General features: G+C 43.3%; 2 protein-coding genes and 1 long non-coding RNA gene across 19 annotated transcripts in view; 1 reads left to right on the top strand and 2 right to left on the bottom strand.

The window, feature by feature from the left end:
• LOC308183394 (uncharacterized protein) overlaps positions 1-24450 on the top strand; it is a 199899-nt gene that overhangs the window by 32125 nt on the left and 143324 nt on the right. The window lies entirely within an intron of this gene.
• Positions 1-24450, bottom strand: part of KCND3 (potassium voltage-gated channel subfamily D member 3) — a 117285-nt gene that overhangs the window by 29190 nt on the left and 63645 nt on the right. The gene's annotated exons all lie outside the window — the stretch shown is intronic.
• LOC308183407 overlaps positions 394-24450 on the bottom strand; it is a 35817-nt gene continuing 11760 nt past the window's right edge. Inside the window, exon 2 of the long non-coding RNA XR_013942433.1 lies at positions 394-23299. This is a non-coding gene — a long non-coding RNA (uncharacterized lncRNA). The remainder of the gene's footprint in view (positions 23300-24450) is intronic.

Genomic DNA, 24450 nt, shown 5'->3' with positions numbered 1-24450 from the left:
GGGCAGCAGATGCTGGCAGTGCAAACGTTGCTGCCCTGCGTTCAGCAGATGCAGAGGAAACCTCCACAGGAGGCTTGTTCTCCCCTGCTGTTTACCCTCTTGAAGTGGCTTCAATGCTTTCTTCTGCACATGGTTGATAGGCAAATAAAAACCCATCCAGAAAGCTGGAGGTGGATTGCACTGCGTTCTGATTGTGTAACAAAGAGCTCGTTTGTAGCTAATGCCCTCAGAGTATGGTAGGAGCACGATTAGCGCAGCCGCCGACTGAATTTCCAGGCATTGTTTCAGGGAGCCAGTTATTGCATGCTTGTGTGCAAGTGTATATTAACATCAGAATTCAGAGAAGTGATTTTCAGCTGGAGGAAAGGGAAAAGCAAGTGGCCAAATAACAGGTTTTTGTTTGTTTCTGTGTGTGTGTGTGTCTGGTTTTTTTTTTTTTTTAAAGGGTTGACACCAAATTGGCTGTGTGCAAGCCACTGGAGTCCAGGAATTCCCAGAGCATCTTTGTGGCTCAGGAGGTCAGGCAAAATCCCATTACAAGCAGGTTTGTCTGATCTGGTCACAGCCAGGAGTGGAAGGGAGGACCTAGGCACTGCAGCCCGCTGAAATTTTGTAGGGGACAGGAAAATGATGCTGAAGTCTGGGCCTGAGGAAGATGTCCCTTGTTTCAGGGTGCTTGAGATCTGGAAGGCTTCTGGTTGCTATCAGATGGTGTTTGGGATTTCCATGCTTTTCTTTGGGGGTATTCTGGTGTTTGATGGAGCAAAAACTGAAAAGTAAAATGATTTATAGCTGAGGTTTTATTTTTCAGACATCGCTAGCTAATGCTTAATTATTCCAAGCAGAATCCTTCTCCTGCGCTCACCTGCACTCACGCCGCTCGGAGTGCCGCGAATCGATGCCATGCTATTTACGTCTGTTAACTTCCTAGCTGCTGCTGCTTTATGCAAAGGTTGTTTAAAAGCCCTTCCTAAGTGACAAGGTCTTCTGCCTCATTTAACACTGTTCTAAAAAAAATCTTTCTCGCTTTTTTTCCTACTGCCCCTTAACACGATAGGGCTGACAATTAATCATATGCCTCAAACATGATCTCAGTGACCTGGAGTACCGAGAGAAAGCCCTTCTGTGCATTTGTAGGAAGTATAATAATAAGTGTCTGCCTCTCGGTCTGCCTTGTTTTGTTCTTACACAGAGACTGAGAGTTACCCCGTTACTTGGGACTTCAGAGAAGTTGCTTTAAAACGCCATCAGAAAGGATCTTGGAGTGTGGAGAATGATTTTTCTGGGGAGGTGCAGGACTTTATTTGCAAAACCGGTAGGAAAGAGACAGTGATGAGAAACTTTGCACTGGATGGAGTAGGCTGTGCAGGAACGAGACCTAGAATTTCTCCTCTCTGACACTGACTCCTCTGGATCTACTGCAGAATTACCTGCGGAGAGGATGTGCTGGGTTGGGCACTGGGGGCTGCACGGCACGCGTTTGCAGCTGTGGTCTCTGCCTTTCCTGGGCTACTGACCTGCAGTGCAAGTGTCAATGATACTTGGAAGTGTCCTGGCTTTGTGATCAGAGTAAAATCCAGCTATGCTTTGGTGGAACTTAGGCCATTTTTAGATGACCTATTCTTAAAAAGAAAAATCCATTCAGACTTTTAAGGTTTGGGGTTACCTCCAGGTGTGTGCCCCATTCAGTGCCGCTGGGGTGCGTGGGTCAGTGCAGAGCATGGGCATTACTGTGACAGCTACAGGACAAATTGTTCCGTGTATCCCTGCCTCCTGGATTTCTTACTATGAGCAAGAAGAACAGGGAGGAATACAAAACTGTGGCAATGTTCAGACCTGAATTGCATTTTAGCCATGGAAGGAGCACGGGCTCCAGGCACAGCGGTTCGGGGAGGCTGGGGCAGCAACCCTGGGCTTTGTCTCATTCTCGATGAATCTTTTCATGTTCAGCAGGAGTTAAGTGCATGCATAGAGTGAATGCTAGTGAGGTAATTACAGCAGTGAAAGAAAAACACGGTACGATGCACTCGGACTGGAGGAGGACGCTTTGTCCTTGTGCTGTGCAAATGTTGACGCTGGAAGAGCGGTGCCTTGTGAACAGTACTGAGACCAGCGGCCACACGAACCCACCACTGCCACGGGGCCTGGCTGGCGGCAGAGGAACAAAGGACAGAATCAAGTGACTTCACAGCGCAGCTTGCTCTCTGGTTTTTGCTTAATACATCTCTTGTTAAGGAACTTCAGTCACCTGAGCTCCATGCTCCCTTTGAGCGAGTTACCACTTCAATCCAGACAGTGTCTGCTCAAGCCAAAATTTACAGTTCGACTTCAAGGAAGGGGCGTGTGTGTGCCAGTGCCTACAGCATAATCTAGATCCCCCTGCCCTGAAGGGGAGGCCTTTCTTTGACTGTGATGGGGTTTGGACTGAACCTATAAATCACAGAATCACAGAATCGTCTAGGTTGGAAGAGACCTCCAAGATCATATAGTCCAACCTCTGCCCTAACACTAACAAGTCCTACACTAAACCATATCACTAAGGGCTACATCTAAACGTCTTTTAAAGACCTCCAGGGATGGCGACTCAACCACCTCCCTGGGCAGCCCATTCCAATGCCTAACAACCCTTTCAGTAAAGAAGTTCTTCCTAACATCCAACCTGAACCTCCCCTGGCACAACTTTAGCCCATTCCCCCTCATCCTGTCACCAGGCACGTGGGAGAATAGACCAAAAAGTTGCGATCGTTCTACTCCTGTATCAACATATGTGGCTACTGCAGTGTTAATTGCTGGGGTGACAATTTATTTTTGTCCTGAATGGTGCCACAAGTGCTAATGGCCACATGGCATATTTATAACAGATACAGTGCCAAATAATCTCAAATATTGTATTTCAGTTAGTACTAATTGAGCATTTTAAAACCAACTTTTTTTAAATGGAATGAGAGAACCCAACTTGCCTATTAATTTGTTTGGTACAAGGCAACTTGTCACCTAAAAAATTTCTGCTACAGAAGGTGCATTTTAAGTAATTCATCAATAAGCTCATTAGGGCAGTAAGAAGATAAAAGACTTAGGAAATGATTAACATTCAGAGGGCCTAACACAATGTTAGAGCCTGTAATGCAAACAACAGGGGCTGCAAATTCAGTACATTTTCATGTGACCTGTAGGAAGTCATTTCAGCTTTCTGGACCTTAGCTCCCCCTTGATGAAATGGCACTCGGTTACTTACTCCTCGCCCACTTGGTTAGGTGAGGCACCAAGTTCCTGAGAGCCCAAACTGCCCCACATTCTGAAGGTCCCCAACATCCAGCAGTGCCACTACGTACCGCTCTGTTGCAAATTATACTAATGCAAGGTGGTTGTACAGAGAGCTGGAGTAAACAGCCTGCACGTGGCTCCAGGCATGTCCAGGGATAAATGCTGAGAATTGGCTAGATTAGATGTGGAACATGCCTAGAGATAAACATATTTCCTATTTATTTTGCCAGGAATCCAGTTAGATGGCAACAGATTTGACCAGTTTTCAGTTGCTGGATTTGTTGTTCTGCTTGCTGCCTGCACTAGGGGAGCTGCCCCAGCTGGGGTGCGTGAAGGTGTGGGACCTCTAGGAGGGGCTGCCCTCGCTGTCGTGGTACCCCCAGTGCTCTGTGCACTGAGTGTGATTCTGCACTTTCTACACGTTTATCCCATGCTTAAAATGACCTGGCTGCTATTTCTCCTGTTTTCTCTATTTCTCCTGTTTTCTTTTCCCGGTGTCCCTTCAAAGCCACATTTCCTTCCAAGGAAGCTCTGCAACCACTGAGGCTCTTACCCACTGTACGCATCATGTAAAGCGCGAGTAAAGCTTTAAACAAAGCATTGGGAAATTACATTTAAATGGTCATTCTATAGACTGGAAAAAACTTATTTATTTGTATTGGACCTTCTTTGTTCTTTGGATGTAAAAGGGGTCATATGTCATTCACCTTAATTAGTAGCTATTAGCCTTGACAACTTAATGTGCTGTTGTTTTTCTCTCTGTCAGTACAGAAAATAGAGGTCACTGCTTCTGAGTTCTGGTTTTAGCAGTAGAGGTGTCTGGACACTGCTTAGCTCCTCCAGCTGGAGACAGCAATAAATAAGGTGCTGAACAGCTCATCAAATGACTCACTCTAAAAATAGACTCCCAGCAGCATCTCTGATGATCCTTTCTCTGTGCAGCGTTCACAGCCCTACAAACAGGGAATTGTCAAAAAGCTGGAAGATTGTTTAGTACAGGGACATCAGAAGGTGCTACAGCAGTAACGGCTCTGTGGGGACGGTGAAAGAACTTTGCAGAGGATGCTCTTTTCCAGCAGCCTGTTTTATTTGCCAGCTTTTCAGGCAGTGTGGGTATAAAGCATGCACCTGGGGAGGAGCTTAATGTTCATAAAATTCTGTTATTGTGCAGTTATTGTTTCCGCTGGTTTCTCTGGATGCAGAGGAGGTAAGACTGCAGTTGCTGACTGAGAAGCCTGTATCCCAGCACCTTTCATCTTAGTAAAAGACCTGTCTTGGGGCAGAGTGAGGCCACAGAGAGTAAGCAGGGCACCAGGTCCAGCACCCTCCTCTCCCCCAGGGCTGGCTCAGGGCACACCCCGGGAGCGCTGCTGCACGCTCTGTGTGCCCAGGCGATGTGGTGGGGTCACAGAGCCAGCATGAGGACATGAGGACACCTGGCTCCTGGATTCAGGTGGTCTCAAATGATCGAAAGAGAGCTGTGCTTTTTCTGGTTGCTGTGTCGAAGCAGCCAAGGAACATTTCCAGCCTAGTGGTACAAAACCTTGTGGTTTTCACACACAGCCTGTGAAAGCTGCAATACCTCATGAAGAATGGAAACAGCGCTCCTTCAAATGATTTAGTATTTCTGCCTAATACTGGCCTTAACAGCTCTTTGAGAGTTTCTTGCTCTTTGACCTTTTGCCCAGCACAGTAGAATCAGAGGAAGGTTTCCCTCCAGCCCTTAAGCTTCTGCATTTAGGACGGTAAGGACAGAACAATAACGTTACGTAGTGTACAGCGGAATACAATTTTGAAAGCCTCTTGCATAAGAGAATAAAGTATGGAATTAGCATGTAGTTTTCCAGGTGCAAGAGATCCTTTTCTATACTGTAAGTAAATCACTATGCACTGTTCTTATTTGCAGAAAGGGGGGAAAAAACGTCTAAAATTCAGCTAGAATGTTTCCGTTGCATTGCAAGGCTGTGTATGCTGCATTTGGCAGCTCAGAGGAGCTGATGTCCCTCCATTTAATAGGTGCAAGTCCAACGTAATCATGCTAATGCCTCTTTGAACCCCCAGTGAAATAATGATCATGTCACTTCCAATGATACAATGAAAACAAAGGCAAATATTACTCATTCCTTTCTTGGTTTTGCACGTGACAAATGAGCAGGGATTTAAAAGCTACACTACAGGGGCTTGTGATAGATCTTTTCTTTAGGGTTTGATTCACTCTTCCTCATATGTCTTGCTGGACTTAGCCCCTCAAAAAACCATAGCTCTCGGAGCACAGCTAACAGCTTGGGTTTTATCCTGCCACATATTCACACCTCCAGGTATGCAAAGATGCTGTTGCCTTTTCCAGTAGAGGCCTACTAACTTCCACATATGATTTATTCAATTCAGGTATTCTGGAAAAGTGGGAGGGGAGGTGTGAAGCTGCACAGGCAGTGACATCGTGTAAGGGATTGAATGCAGAAATGAGATACAGGAGCAGTGATGGAGCGCTCCTTGAGTCTCAAAGCTTACTTTGTCTTCGGCTTGTTTTGTGGCCTCAGAAAACACAGGTCCGCTTTCTGTCTGATTTTTCCATGTCCGTAACGGGGATCAAGATATTTTCAGAGCTGTCCCAGACATGTATAGTGAGGATTGATTAGTTAATGCTACCATGATATTTTGAAAATATAGAAGTTTTTTAAAAGTGTTCTGTGGACACAGACTGGGTGTCAATAAGGGTAGTTTGGAACATTATGTCAGCTTTTCAAATACTGTAAACCTAGAAAGAACGCAATGCGCCGGTGAGTGCCTGAGGAACCTGACACGAGACTTGTGCCTCCTGAAAGAGCGTGCAGTAAACAGATCCACAACGGCTTTGAAGCAAGCAAATCTATAAACAGGCTGTCAAATGACAGACTTGAACGGCAAATCAGCTGTGTCTAGGGAAGTACAGAGCTTATTTCATGCTAGGTTTCTTTTACATTAAATATCCTTATTTTCTGCCTTGTTTTGAGGTGGGCAGCTCCCCAGCTGGGTATTCAACTTCTGCAATATTTGGCTTGGTTTTGTACCAGTATTTTCTTTTTCCCTAGTACGTTTTATTTCTTAATGTCTACATGGATGCTCTCGTCCTCCCTAGATATTCTGCTGGAATTACAACCAACAGCCGAGCTGCGAGGGGATGAGTTCTGTGAATGTGCATCAGTGCTAGCAATGGATGCTTATTAACTTCAGTGCTTAGAGTCATTGGGATTTTTTGGAAAGTTGTGGTCAGCAGTTACCTAGTAGGAGGGGTTGAGGTAATGCTGATTGTTTTGTTCTGGTCTATAAGTTCACATTTTTTAATGATTTTTTTGTAATAAAAGCGCCGAGGAAGGTCTGATGCTGTGTTAGGCTCTTTTCTGATTCTAACAGAAGTGAACGTGCAATGAAATGGGAGGACAGAGTATTTAAAACAGAGAAGGATTTCTTTACAGTGCAAAAAGTTGTTCTGTAGGAACTCACTGATTCAAGGTAACTGTGGGGAACTTGCTAGAGAGTCCAGAAAGGACTGCTCAGCTTCGTTTGCGTCCACACCAAGACCATGCTCTTACATCACCCAGGATGAGACATGATTGCTCTGAGGAGATGCAAGTTCTGCTGCTTCTCTACCCGTGAGCGTCAGAAAGGAAGGCAGGTTTTCCCTCATGACTTGCTCAGGGAGGAATTCTCCTGGGCAGCCCATACCAAACCTCCTCAAAGCCATATGAAGGGATCAGGCTGACTTGGGGGCAACTGTAGCTTGCTCGTTCCTGTCCTTGCACAAGAAAGGTGACCTAACTGGGAAGGTCTCTGATAGCAACTGGTAGCGTAAATGTTCCTTACAACAGCAGCAGTGGCTGCCTAAAGAAACGGGAATGTTTATGTAGACTCAGGAATAAACCGAGTAAGTTATTTAATACACTGAGGGTTGAGAATACTCGATATATGCACACGCTGGTTCCATTTATTCTTTCTGGCTTGGATCAACTTCTCAGCCTGTAGGCTGTTAAAACAGATGGTCTGAATTTGGGTAACATTCAGACCTTGAGTTGAAGCTAAAAATGGAATTTCATTGGCAAGGAAAGTAGGTCAGAAAGCTAAAGCCCCTAGTCCTAAAATGATGAAAGGCTTCTAATCAAGAGTTCTCTATTACCATTCATTAAAAGGAGCAGGGGAGGAACCACTGTTAGAGACCTCTGAGAAAGGGACTTAGGAAAGAAGCCCAGCAGCTCTGCAGCTGTGCTGCTGCCGGAGACGGGCGAGTCCTACCCGGGGCTCCTTGCTGCAGGGGGGCACAAGCGGCTTCGTCTGCATCAGCCGCAGAGAGGAGAGCTGCTCTGCATATCCTCTGTTAATACCTTCCACACGAATAATCCTTTCCACACTAATTCTGTCATCCACCTGACTCGGGTTCTGTGACTTCACCGCCTCTGCCGACTGTGACTCGCACCACACCTGAGGCTGCCAGGCAGAGATTTCTTTGCTCTTCAGCACTTCTGGGTGTGCGCCAACACTTGGAAATCTGTCCTCCTTGCAGCCAGCGGGGCTTATTCAGAACAAATGGGGAACCTGTTCCCTTTAACACAGTGGTCCCAGCTCAGCACATTGCTTCAGCCCTTGCTTTGTATTAAGCACGTACCTAATTCCTGTTCAAGGAAAAGATTGCAATGTACTTGTTCATATATTTTTTTTAAATATTACTGAGATTAATTTGTTCTTTATGTTTTGCAAACCCAAGCTAACATACCGTCATTACTCCTCGCCCTTTCCCCCCATCCTACTGCTAGGAATTACATTTCTCTAAATTGAGATTTGCTTGCGTTACAGTTCTGCCAGCAAATGTGTTTTTAGAGATAGTGTCAGAGACCTCCTGTGTACTCTCCCTTAACATTGATGTGGAGCATCTGCCTTGGTTTTCGGCTGTCATTGTCACAGTAGCAGGTAGCAAAAGTAGGGAGTGAAGTCTGAACCATCCCATTGATCTGTACAACTCAGAAATCATGCAGGGTAATTGTCTACTGCTTAACCGAAATAGCAATTTACACCGTCATTAAATCTCATTAAAGAAAAATAGATGTTTTCTTTTTTGTGGTATCTCTCATGTTTCTACATGACCATCTAATAAAGCACTAACTAATTTTTCCATGAGAAGGAAAACTTAAACTGTTGATTTAACAATTATTTAGAGAAAAAGAGGAATTGACTTCAATGTAGAATCAATATAAGAAAAACTGAATTTAACTTTTCAGAAAATACCTCCAGTCTTAACCTCCACACTGTGCCATCTGTAATGTATATTCATCCAGCTCTTCAGGGGAAGCTTTATTCTTTCTAGTTCTCACAAAGCTGATGTATCTAGCAAAAAGTGAACTCAGTTTTCTTTCTCCTCATGCATCACCAACCAGCTAAGCTGTCATCTACGTTTTTGATCCTCAAATCTCAGTTTCAGTACTGATAGATGCATCAGAAAAAGCTCTTCAATTTTTTTTCTTCCATTTTTTTGGTTAGCCTGCTGAACTTCCAGCCTTTTTTGTTAGACAAATCTTTCTCCGTTTGCCAGAGTTAATTTGGATTTGAAATGTATTGAGAAGACAACAGGCACCACCAAAGGTTTTATCTGCGCGGTGATTTCTCAGAGCAGACGTCCCAGCGCCCTCCCAGCTCCTGCCAGCCGGGGGCTGCCCGAGCAGGACGGCTCTGCTGGTGGTGCTGAGTTGTTTTGCTGCCATGGGTAGTCCAGAAGTCCCTGGGTCAAGAGAAGAACTCGTACATGTTCACAGCAAGTGGCTGTTTAGCCCTTCAACTCACTATTTTCGGTCGAGGAAAAGCTCACTGCTTTGCTGTATCAGTGGGAGTTTTTGTCGTACATGAACAAAAATAAATCCATTCGATTCCTTCTGACAAAAAGTCCACCCCTTGCTGTGTATCTTCAGATCGTAGGGTTTTTTTCCTGAAGGTGAAAGTATGATGTTACTTTCACAGATTCCTGTTTCCTTGGTAATTCAGGCTTTTCACCCTGAAACTGACAGCAAGTTCTTCCTTGGTCAATATTTAATTTAATTTAATTTAAAATCTAACGTGGGCACTCAGACTTAAATCCAGTAATAAGAATCGCCACCACAGGTTCCCTTTGGCCCTTAAACCATACGGCTGCTGCAGGCGTACGAGGCTGTGATGAGGCACCTTGCTTTGATCTTTTTATTTATTTATTAATTTTATTTCAATTAACCTCAGCTCTGCTGCTGCTCCTGCGCGTGCAGGCGAGGGGACGGCTGCGGTGCCAGCCCCGATGCTCAGAGGTGCTGTGCCGACCAGCTTGTGCTTACAGCACGCTGCAAGGCGGTACTGCACGCACGTTTACTAATTAGCTTACAATTGAGCATTGTTGTCATTTCACTACGATGTCAATCATTTATAATTTGTCCACAAACAAATGAGGGTGTATTTTATCCAACAGAGAGAGCACACTAACTGAATTAAGGCCAATTAAATAAAGTGGAACGACAGCTTTGCAGCCACCCACTACTGAATGCGCCCTTTGTCTTGGGTTTTCTTATTGTGACCCAAAGCAATATTTCTAACCTTTCTGTTTTCTACAGCCATCAAACATAAGCGATACTCAGGAAATTTGAGGAAACCGAGTATCTTCTTGTATCAAAAGTCCTGAGTATAATTGCCTAGCTGACCATCATCTGGCACCCGGCACGTTAGCGACTCAGTGCTTCTCAATAACACACACTTTTACAAAAGCATTTGTTTGTTTTCATGGAAGATAAAATGTCCCATATTGTGGTATTATTTATTTCTGGCTGTATAAACTTAAGGGCCTTTTAAATTACTTCATTCATTATTAATTCAAGATGGATCCTCATATTATTCAGAGTGAAAACCTTATACAATTACCTGATAGTAGAGTCAATTATTTTTTTAGCACCTTAAAGACCCCTGTAAAAGAAATCTCTCTGGAAAACATGCAGGCTGGAGAGAGCGGTGCGTGCACTGAGCAATTAGACTTTTCCCCTACTAGCAGGGCTGAGGGCTCCCCGCTCTGTCTTAAATTCTTAGCTGTGGTGTCAACTTATAAGAAATGTTGGGTTTTTGCTTTCACTTTATCCTCATCTGTTTCTTCTCTGTCTTTTTAAGCAGCTTGAGCATCCATGCTGAGCCATGTCACATTCCAAATGATACACATACTGTGCATTTTAATGAGCTGCTAACACTGATTATACAAAAAGCAATCTCAGAAATATTTACCGAGTCAAAAGGGAAGGGAAAAAAAAAAGCCTATGGGGAATTAATTAGCTTTTTAAGAATTAGCTTTTTGAAAGCCTCAGATTCTGGAAAAGTTGAACTTGGAACTGGAAGTAGTTTCAAAGGAGCTCAGAAGTGAGCAGAAGGAAAAGGAGTGCGTTGTAGTGGAGTGTTGCATATCACAGGCATCGCTGTGCTGGTCAGAAGACACACTGTACGTACAGACGGGGGCTCCTGCAGCAGGTTGCTCCGGGTTGTGCAAGTTGGATTTTTACTGCCTCCATGGGTGGAGGCTCCACAGCCTCTGTGGGCAAGCTCTGTCAGCACTCAGTCACCCTTGCTGTAAAAAAGGTGGTGAATACTCCTGATCTGGAGCAGCTCTCTTTGTGCAGTGCTTTTCTTGCTACGGTATTTGAAATTTTGCTTCCACGTGGAGGTAGCTGCTGGGTTTATACTGCGTAAAATAGCAGACAGATGCATAATTGAACTGTTTCTCACAGTTCTTTTTGACTTTTTTTGAAAGAGTAAAGCTGTTTTAATTTTGATTATCTCCTTAGAAATTTGATTCCTTTAATTATATTTAAGCACCTAAGCTCCTTTTTAAATAATAGTTTGAAATATTTTATATTTAAGAATAGCTATAATACTGTAAATTTGCACAGTTACCCTTCTCGATCAAAAGTTCTATTTCAACAGTCTAGCAATTATGATCAAATAGTGAAGTGTATAAAGTGTGTCAGGTTTATCGGAATGAGAGACGTGCCGCAAGTGAAAAGTATATTTCATGTCTAAAAAAACCCGAGCTGTAACTTTTCTACACATCCAGTTATCTGTATCTATAAAATACAGACCACCTAATAAGCACAATTCAACAAATACATATTTTTTTAAATAGTGGTATCAGAAATTCAGTTAATTCTAGCCTATGAATAGCTTCATACAAATTCCCCTTGGCTCTAGACCAATCTCACCAACGTTTCTATTTCCTGCAGATGTAAAATGCTGTGCATGGGCTGGTTATCTAAACACACACATCTATCCGTTCCAAACGGCATTGCTCTAATAATACTGCATTTGTCATCAGCTAGTGACATACGAAAGGAATTAAAAATGTATTTGGATCACATATGCATTGTAAGTGCAAGACTTCTCAGTGACAGGAAGAATTACAGGAGCATCAAAGTGGCTGTGCTGCAGAGAGTACTTGTCAGTTCAGCAGAAACGACTCCACTGCAGGCTGGAGTTGTAAGGGGCAGATCCTTGTAATAACGGGCTGAAAAGCAGTCAGGAGATGCGAGTATGAAACTGGTCCTTGAAGGATGACTTAGTGTGTACAGGATATTACTGTGATCAGAGAGATTTGAAAAGATGTTTTTTTTTTTTATGACCCTTTTTTTTCTATGACCCTTCAGTAAAATCACAAATAATACTATAGATGTTGTAAAACAGGGTGGGAAGGCAGCCCGGGTGTCCGGGCCCTTCAGAGTACCAGGTTTCGGCTGCTGAGAACTGGGAGGAAAGGTGGGCAGAGTGCACTTGTCTTGGACTTCACCTCTAGGCAAAGCAGAACGGGGAGGAACCGAGGACTTGTAGAAATGCATTTCAGTGCTTTCACGCGTAGCAAACACAGTGCTTGAGTATGTCCCCTTGGACTTGGATTGCCTGACTGCTGGTGGGTATGTTCTTATCCATAGGCTCAGCTGACTTGTAAGCAAAATTAGAACTGACATAGGGTTAGATCTACAAAGTTAATTGGGCTCCTAAGAGGGATCACTGAAGCACTGGTGCAGGCCGAATGCTATTTGCCTCTTGACACAACTAAATAATCTAGTAAATCTGACCACATACTACATTTGGCTCTGAAATCCACTCAGATTTTAGACTGTGGCATGCAACCTAGCCAGCAGGAAGAGGTTTACTCAGCAGCAGAGGCACAGCCTGAACATTACATACCACGAAAAGCTGGGAGATCGCACCCAGAACCCGCACCTAGCTCTGCTAACCAGAGCTGGGGTGTTGCCTCTGCATTGCAGAAGACTCTTCTGGCGTGGGAGTGTTTTGTTCTACCTTGGTGTAGATACTTAATGATTTTTTCTCCACCCCTCCACTCTTTTTAATGGTCTTGTTTAAATAAATATTAATGCCTAGTCTTTGAGCAGGTGCAAACCTGTACTCCAGAAAGACTGTGTTATGGTTGCAGAACCATTATGCCATCCCTATCAATCACACTCTCATTTGCTCCTGGGATGTAAAGAGCACCTGTGGCTAGTTAGCTATAGACTTTATTACAAGCTAGATGACTTCAGTGTTCCTTGCTCGTGACTGTGTTCCTTCTGCTTTCTTTTCTATGAATAAATTTTGATTCTTTGGAAGCCTTGACATATTTTCCCCTCATTTTGTGACTCTGTGTAGCAGAAAATAAAAATAAGTAATAAAACCCCAAGAAATATGGGTGCCCTTCTGTGAACCTGCTTAGCACAGGAGAGCAAAAGTTTTTCACAAAAGACAGTAAAAACAAAAAGCTTTTTCTATGCCAGCCAGTCTTTTATCTTGAGCAAATTAGTGTCTTATTAAAAGAAAATCGGTGAGCTTTAAATGCCATACCACAATACAAAATTTAGTCTGTTGGTGCATGACAGACGAATCAGAGAGAGAATCTTTATTACGTATTTTTTTTTTTTTCAAATGGAAGACCAAAGCTGTGAACCTGTTCTGAAGGATGCCTCGCTTTTTTCTGTTTCCTTTGAGAACAGCCACCATGGAGGCACGACAGACTTTTAGGCTGCCTGAAAGATTTACTCTTGGTGACTGCAAGTCTTGTGGGTAGGGAGAGTCTTACAGAGTCGTATCTTACAGACCGGGGTTTACTCTTCCAGCACTGCGTGCCACGTACGTGTGCATACGTCCGCTGTGGGTTCCAGAGAAGCTCATGGCTCAGCCTACAGCTGCAGCAGGAACCAGTTTGACTTTTGGTCACCGGCGTGGCTGTCGATGAGATGGGCGGCAGTACAAAGCTAACCTGGCAGGTGTGCGCTTCGCTTGTTGTTGCCTATGTGATACGGGCACACACACACAGGCACCCCCGTGTCCTCTCCCAGTGCAGAAATGTGGTGTGAGGAAATGCAGCGACCTTCCACTGATGGCCGGCAGCCGTGAGCGCTGGTCTGAGTGGTGCCCTGGAAGTCCCAGCCCGTCTCTCTGACACCTTTCCTTTTCTCTGTCCCTCGTGGGTTGGCCATCTGTGCTTGGAGTACCAGGAGTTCAGGCTGTAGGATCCATCTTCAGCTGCATTTTAGAATATCTTATACATTTGTTCCTCTAAGCATGTGTTAATATTAATAACACACAGATAATTTTTCTGAGTAAGAAATCAAATTCACCTACATGCTGCCAGATCTACGCCTCCAGGGAAGTGTTCTTAGTCTAGAGCTGGTTGAATAATTCTGTTCTATTTCAGACTCCTCTTTCTTCAAAGACAGACTAAAGGACCATGCTCACAAATACCAATTTCTCTTGAAATGTTTCAGATTTGTTAGGAAAAAAAAAATCCAAACTATAAACTTTAGGTGAAAGCAACAACAGCCAATTGAAAGCATAGGCTTACTTGTGGATGCTTCAATTTGCTTTGTCTGTATTTGATTAAAAATGCTGCAGATATAATATGATTTTTTCTTCTAAATAGAAAAAAAAAGGCAACAAGAAAAATAGCCCTGCTTGCAGCTTCCTGTTATTTTCTTCACCAGTGGAGTATTTTATCATTCCAAGCAAAAATTAACTGGAGTTGTCCAAGTTTGCCAGTGATTGATAGTGTCACCTTAAATGTTACTAGTCAAAACTTGTTTTCTCCTTTTTCACTCCTCCGGAGATCAGGTAGGCAGTTTGCCAAAGTATAACGTTCCCTGTTGTGCAGTTTGAGAAGCCAGCCGCACCAGCCCTGTTGGTGCTCTGAACGTCGCATCAGACTGGAGAAGAGGGTCGGGTCTCCCAGCCCCGGCAGCGCTGGAACCGAGCAAAGCGCGCTGCCCCACAGCAGCCCCAAAGACGGGCTGTGGGGATGTGTGCATGCATAGCTCGAATTCTCTTACTTGCTTTAGCTTTGGTCTTCCGAACTGGGCTGTAATGTATTTGCTGCCAGCTTATCCAGCGTGCACAATATTCTCCTTCTCTAGTAATGCTCAGAAAGTTGATTTTGAACTTCTGGCCTTATAAACATTTTTCTCCCAGATGAGAAAGCAGAAGGCTAGCAATGAAAATTAACTTGCTAATAAAAGTAATTAGCACACGAAGGGACAATCACCAAAATCAAACCCTGCTTTGTCTCACTAAGAGTGTTCAAGTATTGCATGAATAGAAACAGATTATAAGAATAAGGCATTTGTGGTCTGCATCTTGGGACTGAGCTGAAGGATGGTTCTTGTCTCTGTAGATACTCTGAGTCTTTTACTCACATTTTATGCATTTGACCAGCCACATCTTTATGCACATTCATGAGTATTTCAGGAAAAACAAAAGACTGGGTCGTCTGGTCTGTTTTCTGGCATCAACTCTACACAGTGAAATTACTATTTTATGGTTTCCACCAGTAAATATTTTGTCTAGACCTAAATTTAGGACTAAATCTAAATCCTCTGTCTAGTCCTTCCCATCACTACTTGCAGAGTTGGTAAATTCACAGCTTCCATGTCAGCAAATATTATTTTCTAATTTCCTTTGTCTTAGAAGATTTTTCTCCATTATTTGCACAATCTGAGATTTAAACAATCGTCTGTTACTTCATTCCCATGTCTCCTGTGAAGAATTCTCTTTCCTTTCCTTTCTAGATTAGTAGAGGTAGTGTCAGCCTCATCATATTTTCCTCTGTTTCTATTTTCTGTAAGATCTTACAGGAAGATGCCCAGAGAAAAGCTTGCATTTTTGTATTTGCTACTTGTGATATCTTCTTCTTGTTGCTACAGATGCACCCCCTAAAAGTTGAGCTTTTCCCTGTAGATATGACACTGAATATTGAATCCGAGCTGATGCCTTCATAAAAACACTTGACTATGAATTCATTCTTTTTGCAATTACTGATTCACCGTCCTTCCTCCAGGTACAAACCATCGCAGATAACATTATTTGAATTTATCTATGGGAGTGTTACGCAGCAGGCTCATTTCCCAAGGTGATTTTGGAATGCACAAACAAGCCAAAACAAAACATAAAAGCCTTAAAACAAACAACCAGGAGCACAGATCTGCAGCATGCATTTTTATTCTCGTCTCTCCCATAGAAAAAGGAGAGATGTCAGAACTCAAATGTCTCGCAGTATGTTCTGCAAAAGCAGTGCAGCATGCCATTTGGGTCTGTCAACATTTTATATTGTGACTGGCAATGAAGCTGCTGTACCTTTTCCCTGCAGATTAGTACGACAGCTGTAACAGCCATGCAAAGTGACATAAGTTACAAACAGTTCTTACAGACTGGCCAAGGAATCAGGTAGGGAAAATGACATGCCATGGGCTTGTGTCTTTGTTGTTTTTTTGTTTGGTTGGTTGTACGGATTTTTTTTTTTTTGGTGTAGATCTCACATACATGGGAAACAAACTGGATTTTTAATTCATCCTGATTTAGGAAAATCTCTGGCTGACCTTTAAGCTGACTGGATTCAGTACGCGGATTTCCTTTGACTTCTGCACATTTTTAAGCTATGTTTTGCTCCTTTGGTATTCACCAAGCAGATAAGCCCTGCAAATCTAAACCAGCAGCAGTGAGCTTTCAGCCCTCTTCAGTCCAGTGCTTGGTCAAAAATATGTTCTAAAAATATCTCACATTTGAGCATTTCTTTGGGGTACAGACTTCTGGTTTCTTCTGAGGAAGACAGGCAAGAGGAATGGAAGAGACCATTCCTCAAAGTGCTGAGATACTGACATCATTCAGAATGCAAATACTGAATAGCTTTAACTGGAAATGTGGATTTTAGTATTCCTTTAAATCCAGTGAAGGAAACTGAAAAGCGATGCAGCTGAAGCTGTGCAATTACAATACAGCTGTACAAGTGTGGCTGAGTGGAGACGTGGCTATAATAAGCCTAATAAGTAGTGAATTTGGGTATAAAACTGAGTGAAACTGTTTTGCATTTGTGAAAAGTTTTGCATTTTTCACTGTGGACTGCCACAGACCCTATCACCACATGGAAAATAAACCATAATTCTGGAATCTGCAGAGCTTTTGTTTTCATCCTAGCGGGACTTCAGTCTTTTCAGTCTTTCTCCCTGGGCTCTGTGTTTGGTCTCTGCTCCAGCAGCGCAGCCCCAGCTGCACCCAGGTCCCCAGCCAGGGCCTCTCCCGGAGTGCCCTGCTTGGGGGCGTGCTGGCAGGTTGGTGTTGGTGGTTTTGTTTTTTAAAATGGACTGGTTTCATTTTGGAAGCAAACATATTTTTTGATTTCAGTGGAGTCACATTTTTCCCAGTAAAACGAGCCTGGTTCCCATCATTACACTTAACAACTGTACTTCTGGTAATAACATTGCTGGAAACAGTGGTAAAACTTCCCTAAGTGCGAGTGTCATAGGCTTCAGATTACCTGATGTTAAAACTCTGAATGAGTTCCCAGAGCTCACGTACATCCGTATCCCCCTGGGAGACGGGGATTTGGCCAATCTCTTTTCAGTGGTTTGTGGGGACAGGACAAGGGGCAATGGCCACAAGATGGAGCACAGGAAATTCCGCACCAACATGCAAAAGAACTTCTTCGCGGTGAGGGTGACGGAGCGCTGGGACAGCCTGCCCAGGGAGGTTGTGGGGTCTCCTTCTCTGGAGATATTCAAGGCCCGGCTGGACGCCTACCTGGGCAGCCTGCTCTAAGGAACCTGCTTTGGCAGGGGGGTTGGACCCGATGATCTTTCGAGGTCCCTTCCAACCCCTACAATTCAGTGATTCTGTGGTTCTGTGACACTGCTTGGTTCAGCCTTGTTTGGATTTATGTGTATGAGCCAGTAAGGTTTTGGGATACATATTTTATTTATTTGGTATAATTGTTGTCTTTTGAACAGGAAAACATCCCGGTTCGTGTCTTTTCTCTGTCCCATCTAAATCTCATCTCTAATATCAGAACAAAGTTCCTTGCATTCCTAATGAAACAGCCTGCTTAAGCACTAAGCCCTGGTAATCCAGTTTATGTTTTCATAACAGTAAATACAATATGAAGATATGCACAGCTTGTGCTTGATGTAAGCAATGAGATCATTACAGCGTCCCTAAATCCTTTTATTTTAAGATTTATTTAGTTGATAAATTTTACGTGTTTGTCCTTTGTTTGTCATTTGTAGCATGGGCTTTTCCCCAAAGCCAGCTTCCCATATCTTCCACCACTCTGGTTTAAGCTTGTTTTTGCCTGAAGATGTACAGGTGCAGGAGACATAGAGATGTCATCTACAGTATGTTAAAGCTCTAGGCAGATGCTCTAGGGGATGTGACTTTTGACTTTTTGTGTGACCTTGGACAGCTTAAGTAAACCCTTTCCTCCTCAGTTCCTCTGCCTAACACTGAGGAGATATTATTTCCTTCCCTCTAATCCTTAGTGTTTTCTCTTGTTCTTTATATAAGGGACTTTGCTCTTTGCACTGACACGGTGTCCAGTATGTAATTTCATAATCATTATTTACACTTTGATTAAACATTCATATTATTCAGTAGATGACATTAATAATATCAAAATGTCATTTTATACAATATTTAAGATCAGAATTTCCTACTGGAAATCAATGAGAACATCTTCCTAAGAATCAATGACCTCAATGTCCCTTGTTATGTAAGACATATCTATATTTATCAGTGCTGATAAAAGATGTTGCACTGATCTTTCTGTTTGTGGCTTATACAGAATTCTGTAATACTCCTCTCAGAGACAACCAGTTAGCTCTCAGGAGTGGGTGACTTTCAGTCTGCACCAATATCGCTCAGATTTAAAGCAGAATTTTGGAGACAAAAAGCTCCATCTCCCATTAGCAGACCCCTTCCATGGGTTACTTTGTCATCAGACTTCAGCCCTTACACAAGACATGCCATTAACTAGAAAGGATTGTTCCTTGTCAAGTCCTACATGGCTCAAGGTGACTGAGCAATTCCCTGCTGGAGTGGATCTGTTCAGAATATAACTTTATTTGTTAGCCAGAGCTGGGTCAGGGAGAGAACCTCGATTCTATTCCTAGTCCTGCAATGACTTACCCTGCTGGAAATTATTTAATACCTCTGCACCTCAGTTTATCCCAGACAAATTTGGAGACAGAGCTAGTATGTCAAGTGATCGGTGGCACTGGATACTAGGGTCTTTGTGCGTATCTCTTTGTTCTGTAATAAAACTGCATACATTGCATACGGTACATAGCATTTGTACTTTCAAGTTGCAGAGGGATTAGGGCTTTGTTTGATGAGTGTAAAATTTTGTGTTTGTCTTCAAGTTTTTATACATGCAGATAGATAGATAGATACCCTGTACCTAATTTAGCCTGGGGTGTAATCAGTGAAAAATTACAGGCTAACCTCATCACCTGTGAGCATTCTGGTGGGAAAATACGCAGCACCAGCAGGAATTTAGATTAAAGATGTTAAAAAAATATCCTTTCATCTATATTTCTTCCTCATTAAATGTGGAGTTTGCTCATAAGTATTTGCCAAATAAAAAAGGAGAAATAGGTAAAAGTTAATACTATACAATTAAGTTCCCTTGAATTTTCCCAGAAGGTTCACCTTAGCTTAAGTTAATATCCCCTCAGTTCTCCCAAGCCATCTGTTTGGCTGAGATGCAAAACAAATGTGTACAGTTAGATGTATTTATCATGCAAGCCTTGGAGGTGACAAAAACTTGTAGGAAAGAGGTTTGCTCACTGACCCAGTAGGGCAGTTGTTTCTTCAAGAAGTGCAGCACCATATAACAAAAGGCTGTTACTGTCTGTCCTGGAAGGCACTTTGAGTAATCCAGTGAAGCAGGTGAAGCCAGTGGTAAATGATGAGCACATGAAAAGTCTCATTGATGTGGGAAATGGGGCTCAGCACCTGTGGAAGTCAGGGGAGAAGCTGACCCGAACACCCAGCTGGATTGGGACCCTGGGCTCTGTATATGAAGCACATGTGGACCATTTCCCCCTGAGCTAGAGAGAGAGAGCTGCTGATGTGAACAGCATATGAACATATGATAAAGTTAGAACTGTTACCCTCCGTCCTGTGCTTGGTTGTGAATTAGGGATTTACGATCCTGGCAGAGGAGCCGTTGTCCTACTTCATTGTGGTTTTCAATTGTTATTAATAAAACATAGTGCTGTCTATGTCTTGATGCAGAGAGGCCTTAGTCTTAGTACATGTCCTTCCCATTTATTATTTATACAGGCATTTAACAGCTCTGACATATTTTAACAGAAATGATAGGCAATTGTTTGCAAATCAGAATTAGCAACAAATACTATTTGATACTTCTAAAATTTCAAGCGTTGATTTATACATGTGTAGAAATGATGATGTCTGTGTTCTTTCTTGCTTAACATCAATAGTTTTACCTCTTGCTTTTTCTTCCCTAAGTTAGAAATGCCATTTAAATCAGATAGCATTTATATATGTGTGTGAGTATGGATGGATGCTGGTTTAATATATGCAGCCGGGGGTGGGTAAGAGGTGAAGAAATTAATTGTGCCTTCTTACTAGCATATCAGAGAAGTTGATTGCCTTCTCTTTTCCTGATGGGTGAGTGCTCACATGAATGCTGAGGATTCTGCCTCCTTTTTGTGGGAGGACCACCCGGGCTCCTCCTGCAGCTGCGTACTGATGCAAGTTCAGCTAAATTTAATACTAGCTTCCCAAAGTGAGAAGTTAACCAGCAGAGAGTGGCCCAGACTCTCCTGAACAAAGATGTGGGCAAACCAGAAAGGCTTATTGTAGAAGATGTAGAAACAATGAGAAAAGGCGACAGCTTCAAGGAGTCAGATACGTGGAGACTTTTGACTTACATCTCTGGTACCCTTGAAAACAATGACAAAACTTGTTTTTGTCCCTGTAATAAGTAAAAATAAATACAGTAAGAGCCCAAGTTCCAGGAACAAAGACAGGAAGCTCTATCAAATATCTAAAGAAAAAAGCATTGGTCCTGTTCCCGTGAAGTAAAGGGATTTTTACGGTTGACTTTGAGGGAAATAAAAACAAGCTTTTGAACTAGATTACTTCTAATTTTCATAGCACTAATTTTCATTTTCCAGCTCCCGTGAAAGTAAGTTAGTATTATCTCCACTCACAGGGAACTGAGGCTCTGGGAGTGTGTCTTTCCGAAAGTCAAATGGGAAATCTGTGATAGAGTTGGGAACCAGACCTAAATTGCCACAAACTCCAAGGCAGTGAGAGGACTCTCAGCCCCACACACTTGAAGGCAAACTGACTTTTTGTTGAATATTCTGAACATAATTCATACGATGAGTCTGAACCTCCTTTTCCAACCTTTTTCTGATGGTGTAGGTTAAAAACTTGGAAGTAGGTCACAAAGGACTCGAGTGCTGAAGAACAGATATTCCTCTGGTGACTCGCTTGGTGGCCTAGTTCTTGGGCAGCAAAGTCAGAGGAGACGGAACGTTGCAAATCGCACTAAACAAATGCTGGAGGCACTTTTGAGGCGAGATCCAGGGAGAGGCACAAAGAAAAGTGGAAAGCTACTGTTAGTTCCTCAGGAGCCGCTGGTTCTGCTGAGCAGGCCCCTCGAGGAGCGGGGCTGAGGGCGCACGGCAGGCCGGGCCCCGCAGGCGGGCAGCGGCTGGCAGCTCGCCCCGGGCCTGGCGCAAGGCAGCGCTTCTGCGGGCCCGGCCGGCTGCGCTCGAGGCCTCCCAACGTGTGCTTTCTCCATCACCTTCTACTCTAAAAACATCTTATTGCTGATGCCCCTGGGATCGTTCAGTTCTTTAAGTTCATCATGAATTTTGATGAACATTCAGTTAGAAATTGCATCTAATTCTGGATTGAACGGGCTGGGGGGAACCCTCTGCTGTTAAATGTTGTCTTTGGTTGCTAGACATCAGTTTTTAAGGTGCAAAGGCTGACTGTCCTTGAAATGCACTTTCTTGGGTTACTCACAGCCACAGAAGCCTACTTTATATAGGGAGAGTGAAAGAATACATGATCGTGTATATAAAGATTTTTATGGGACACGAAATAATTTTGCTGGTTAAAAGCTAAACTTTATAGTGTTGCTATTTTTAATTAAATATTAATTGCAGACGATGGCTCTGGAAATGACTGCTCAGATCATTTAATCCATATAGATGACCTTTACGTTGAATTTATTCTCTCATGCTTACACTGCCCTTCAACCCCATCTGGGGACTGACCTCGTCTGGCAGGCTGTTCCACTCTTAATTAGAAAGATGCCTAGCTTACTCGCCTTTTTAATGTTTATTAATGTGCCTTTGCTGAGGATACTGTGGGATGGAGAGCTGGTGATTATGGCGCTATAAAGTTTCCTTGTCAGTTGCTCACATAGACGCAGCCCAGTTATTCTTATACGGCTTTTGAGAGTTGGATGCACTTCAAAGGGACAAGAAAAGGGAGAACAGCTTCTCCTGAAGTTGAAAAGCAAGCCCACCTTATGTGTTTGTGTAGCATAATATAAGCGTTATTTCAAAAATTGTGTTTTTTCCCCCTCTCCCAACCATCTTAATTCATTTCTTTTGATACTGATAAGCAGCTTTGTGTAGCATGAAATTTGCTACCATGATTCTGAGTTGCCTGACAATTCAGGTATGAAAATGAAGCATCAGCCAGCAAAAGTGTGTTCATGTGGTGGAACTTTTAAAAGGATTAGATTCATTTGCAAAATACTTTTCCACTAAGGGATGTGATTCTACTTCTTTCATTAATGCACAATGTCAGAGGCACTACTTTGGTTGAAGATTGCAATGTTAATTAAAATGGAAAGTTGTGGGGGCGGCAGGCAGGTGTAAAGCAGTCTTTTCCACTTGATTGTCCGTAGGGCATGTGAGAATAGAGACTTGCACCAAAGGCCAGACTTTATCTTTGCACTTCAAACTACTTTGAGTTGCTTTGGCACATCGAGCTCCTAGTCCTACTGATCTGCCTGTGGCGTACGCTGAAGCACACGGTCTTCTCTGAAAACAGCAGAACCAGACAGTTCAGAGGACCAAGAGGCTCCTCTGCAGCCTCTGGGACTGGGAGCTTCGAAACGCCCTGGCTGCTGGGCTGCGTGTGCTGGCCTCCTGGAGAGGGCTCTCGTTTCCAGTGCTTCGTTTGGATGCACGTGCCTCTGTGATCCTGGGTGGTCCCAGGAGACCACTGCTGTACCACAGCTCGTGTGCTCAGAGAGCCAAAGATCGTGAGGCTTCTGATGCTGGATGCTGTCAGTCTTGTTACGGAGAGCAGAGGAGGGCACACAAAGAAAGGGAGGACTTAACAGACTTTCTAAGAACAGCTTTTTTTATTCCTCTGGTGTGACAGTAACCACCATCCATGCTGTTTAGGATAACTTCATTGCAGCTGAGACCTATCAGTAAGTTGCTTCAACAGAGGGATTTGACACATGGATAAAGTCCCTTAAGCCTGCTCCTGAGGATTTGGAGATTTTTGTAAAGCTCAAGTGCGTAAAGCAGCCTCTGAGCTGTGGCTGCTAGATGGATCAGTGAAACTGCATTTAACTTCTCAAGCAAAATCCTCCATGTTTCTTTTCTTGCGTCCTCTCCTGGAATTCCTATTTAATATTTATATTGTTCCTCCTGCTGTTGTTTTCAAACAACAGACTCCATAAAGCAGGCAAAAATGTCTAAGATAAAAAAAAAAAAGCAATGAGCTGTTTAAGCATATTTCCTAGGCCTCTTCCTATCTCTGCCCTCCAGTCATAGCAACTCCATTGTAATTCAAATCTAAACATAAAACAGCCAAAACTCTTCAGCTGGAAAGTTAGAAATTTCTATGCTAATAAGCTTTAACAGAAGGACTGCGGAAGCAACTGATTCAAAGTGACCTGTTAATTCCCCCCATCTCCTAGATTTACAGCCCCATTAACTTTTGTTCCAAAATATCATCTGGCTCTCAAGTGGTGTATGAGTTTGCTTTCTCCCAAATCGCTGTTCTTTCTTAACAAGCAAACAAAAAATAAAAAACATAGAAACACCCCAGTCAAAGGAGCCCCACCGTGCGTGCTTTAGCTCGTCGCTCAGCTCTGGACCCTGGCTCTCCCGTTCCCTCTGTCCTTACCAACAAGAAACATCGAGCCAAACAGCTTGTTTGTCTGTTCTGAGCACAGGAATGGCACTGGAAGATCTGGATGTTATTGATCTGGTTTGAATGCTGTCTAGACGTGTCAACACCTTCTCCTTTGGGGGCTGGCTGTAACATTTGGAGACCTCAGTGTCTAGGCATTTATTATCTCTGCATTGGCATCTAGCACATTTCACAAGAAAACTGGAAACAGACGTTTTCTACTACCTGTTTTGTTTTGTTGCATTGGCTTGTAGCACAAAACATGCATTTAACAGCAGATGCTGTGAACTGTGGCATTAAATTGCCTAGTGCCTTATCCCCAGCATTTTTTATTCTGCTTGCTGAAGTACATCAAGGTAAGGCTCCGGACTCCCCCCGAGGCACAGCTGGTATTGTGCAGGACTGAGCTGAGGACGTGTGGAACTGCTCCTTCCCACAGCCTGTTGTACATCGACTGCTTTATGATTTGCCTGCCTCTTCTGTGTATGAAAACTATATTGAGCAGGTACATAGTACTGTTGGACCCCAACATTAAGAGGCCTAAAAATCCAGCTTACTTGAGAAAATATGTATACAGATCAACTCCATTGGGAAACATAACTCATAAGGTCTTTCACATCAGTGCCATTTGCCAAAATATTCATCGGGTGCCAGTTGCCACCTGATACCTCTTCATCAGCCTGCCTGAAATGATTGTCAGTCTCAGTTCGG

Source organism: Anser brachyrhynchus (genome assembly GCF_964034855.1).
Source record: "Anser brachyrhynchus genome assembly, chromosome: 27".
In the NCBI taxonomy this organism is placed as follows: domain Eukaryota; kingdom Metazoa; phylum Chordata; class Aves; order Anseriformes; family Anatidae; genus Anser; species Anser brachyrhynchus.
This window is presented reverse-complemented; position numbering and strand designations above follow the sequence as displayed.